Source organism: Neomonachus schauinslandi, unplaced genomic scaffold, assembly GCF_002201575.2.
Source record: "Neomonachus schauinslandi unplaced genomic scaffold, ASM220157v2 HiC_scaffold_3527, whole genome shotgun sequence".
In the NCBI taxonomy this organism is placed as follows: Eukaryota; Metazoa; Chordata; class Mammalia; order Carnivora; family Phocidae; genus Neomonachus; species Neomonachus schauinslandi.
In genome coordinates this window covers 1-3,476 of record NW_025412215.1, presented here as the reverse complement: position 1 = coordinate 3,476, position 3,476 = coordinate 1, and the positions used below count along the sequence as shown (strand labels likewise).

The following is a 3,476-nucleotide window of genomic DNA, read 5'->3' as shown; positions in this document are numbered from 1 at the left end:
TCTTTCTTTCTTTCTTTCTTTCTTTCTTTCTTTCTTTCTTTCTTTCTAGGAATCTGTTCTTTCTTTTTTCAAAACATTTTATTTATTTATCAGAGAGAGAGAGAGCGCAAGCAGGGGGAGCTGCAGGCGGAGGGAGAAGCAGGCTCCCTGCTGAGCAGGGAGCCCGATGCGGGACTCAATCCCGGGACTCCATCCTGGGACTCGATCCCGGGACTCCAGGATCATGACCTGAGCCGAAGGCAGACGCTTAACTGACTGAGCCCCCCAGGCGTCCCATGAGCAAAGCTTTCTTTCATTCCCTCTCTGAGAAGACTTCCAATGTGATGTTCCTTGAAGTAGACATGGGTGACAGTCAGGTTGTTGCTTCAGAGTGTGAAGCCAAATACATGCCAACCTTCCATTTTTTAAAAAGGGACAAAAGGTGAGTGAATTTTCTGGAACTAAAAAGGAAAAACTTGAAGCTACCATTAATGAATTAATCTAATTACGTGTTCTGAAAACATAACCAGCCATTGGCTGTTTAAAACTTGTAATTCTTGGGACGCCTGGGTGGCTCAGTTGGTTAAGCGACTGCCTTCGGCTCAGGTCATGATCCTGGAGTCCCGGGATCGAGTCCCGCATCGGCCTCCCTGCTCGGCAGGGAGTCTGCTTCTCCCTCTGACCCTCCCCCCTCTCATGCTCTATCTCATTCTCTCTCTCAAATAAATAAATAAAAAGAAAAAAAATCTTTAAAACTTGTAATTCTTTTTTATTTATAAAAAGGAAAGATTGAGTATGAAGGCTACATACTCAACTGCCTTCTGATTATAAGTGACTAAATAAAATACTGATCCTACCCTTAAAAAAAAATACTTCAAAATCACTTCATTTTGTTTCAGTGACAACCTTGAGCTAGGTATTATTTTTCTTACTTAAAGGATGAAGAACCATGAGGCTTAAAGAATTAAAGTGATTTGCTTAAGGTCATAAGGAAATGGAGTAGACTAATGTGTACCTACCTCTTTCTTACTGTAAGGAGGTCACGACATTGGAACACCCCACTAGCCTCTTTCTTTACCACCTCTTCCAAATGCATGGGAGTTTTTCCTCCAGGTGGGCCCATGATAAGACATATTTTGGGTGACAGAAACACCTCAGCCAACCACCCCAACAATATCTGTCTTCCCCTTGGAAGCCTCACTCCCTCTGGAACCCTGTTATGAGAGAAGACAGCACGGCAGCATGGCTTTTGGGGACCAGTGAACAGGGCAACGGCGTTCCTCAGGTTCTAGTTTTGTTGGGTGTGCAGCGAGATATGGGAATCTTATACGTGGTACCAGGAGAAGCCAAGCTGGGTTGGTTCAGGGAAGCTCTGGCTGGAGCCTGTCTGTCCCTGTGCAGAAAGCCCAGCTGTTCCCCAGATCCAGCAGCCCCAGTATCCAAATGCCACAGCTGAATCACATTCTTCACCCTGCCCTAGATTACTAATTCCTTTGTTTCTCAGCTTTTTCCTCATTCACTCTCTCTCAGGTCATGTGTTGTCCTCTTTCTGCTTACTACTAACAGTTTTTTCAGAAGCTCCTTAGAATCTCAATCCTTGTATCAGCAATGATGGCAGAGTCCCATCCCACCCCACCGCACAAAGCGGGTGACAAAGGAGATGATTCACTTTAGTGTTCTTGAACCATAGGATCATGATCAGAGCCAAAGGCAGCTGCTTAACCGACTGAGCCACCCAGGCACCCCCAGCGATTTTCATTTTAAAAACATAACTTTAGAAAGCAAGAAGTACAAAAATGTATGGATAAAGTGATAATTGCAACTTTACTGTAAGCCCCAAACCCTGTAGACTATACAAATACCCAAAATACTATGATTTGCCTTATGAGTGACACAATGGAATATGGTGATTAAAAATAATGATGTGTGTAAATATTGACATAAAAAGGAATATAACAATTTATTAAATGAAAACAAATGCAAAACAGTATGTAGAGGACAAATGACCCAGTTTCTTCAACATAATAATGACATTTAAACAAAATGGAGGGGAACTATAATACATTCAAAGAAACTTAAGAGACATATTAACCACATGCAATGTGTTTGGATCCTGATTCAAGAAAATGCCTTGGAGCAGGGCAGCCTCCCAGCTAAACTTGAGGGGTTGGAAGCTGAGTGCAGGGACAGGGCTCCGCTGTATTTTCAAGTCCTAAATTTTGGAATGATTATCTGCTCGGCTCTAATGATCTGGAAGGGGTTAGTGCTCATAACTGGACGTGAAAGTCCAATTGTAGTAGTGCTCAGGGGCAGCATGGAACCTGCATTTCATAGAGATCTTCTCTCTCTCTTTTTTTTTTTTTTTTAAAGATTTTATTTATTTATTTGAGACAGAGAGAATGAGAGAGAGAGAGAGCACATGAGAGGGGGGAGGGTCAGAGGCAGAAGCAGGCTCCCTGCCGAGCAGGGAGCCAGATGCGGGACTCGATCCCGGGACTCCAGGATCATGACCTGAGCCGAAGGCAGTCGCTTAACCAACTGAGCCACCCAGGCGCCCGAGATCTTCTCTTTTTAGCAAATCGAGTTGAAGATCCCATCTGACTGGGAGAAAATGGTTGTTTTTAGGATAGAAGGAAGAGAAACTCCTATAGTTCATGGAGTTTTGAAGACTCATGAGAAGCAAAATGGGGACGCCTGGGTGGCTCTGTCGGTTGAGCATCTGCCTTCAGCTCAGGTCATGATCCCAGGGTCCTGAGATCGAGTCCCAAATCGGGTTCCTCACTCAGCGGGGAGCCTGCTTCTCCCTCTGTCTGCCGCTCCCCCTGCTTGTGCTCTCTCTCTGACAAATAAATAAAATCTTTTTTTTTTTTTAAAAGAAGAAGCAAAATGGACATGCCAATTTTTGACAAAAGGAGATAATAACGTGGTTGATGACCGAGGCCTCTATAAACAGGGACAACACTGTCTAGAGAAGAAAAATGTCATGGGGAGAGCAAGGGGATTTGTTCCTTATATTAGGATTGTGACGATCCTCATGAATGACGATCCTCATGAATGACTATGCAGTACTCTTTTGGCTGGGTGTATTTGTGCAGGTCCATCGTGAGTAAGAAGTCTGCCTTCTGTTTTCGGAAGATGCTCTGCTTTTCCTTACTGAATGTTTGGAGTAGATATTGGTCTGTGATTGGTGGAGCAGAGAACGCACCTATCTGCGCAGCTTGTTAGCAATAGTTTGCATTAGTTTCTGTTTCCACGCCAGGGTATGTATGGGAGGGGGCATGGGCACCATGGCACGCACTCGGGGGGACTCTCAAATCATAGGATTTCATATGTTGTCATTGTCAGACTTTCACATTTTGTACATCAGTGAATTTTTTTATATTAAAAGTTTGAACCAAAGAGAAAAAAAGAAAAGAGAAGGAAGGGAGGAAGGGAGGGAGAGAGAGGGGGAGAAAGAAAGAAAGAAAGAAAGAAAGAAAGAAAGAAAGAAAGAAAGA

The 3,476-nt window shown here is 43.7% G+C and overlaps 1 pseudogene; it reads left to right on the top strand.

Moving 5' to 3' along the window:
* The first annotated feature begins 2,182 nt into the window (after window positions 1-2,182).
* Window positions 2,183-3,089, top strand: LOC123323960 (annotated as a pseudogene).
* The last annotated feature ends 387 nt before the right edge of the window (window positions 3,090-3,476 follow it).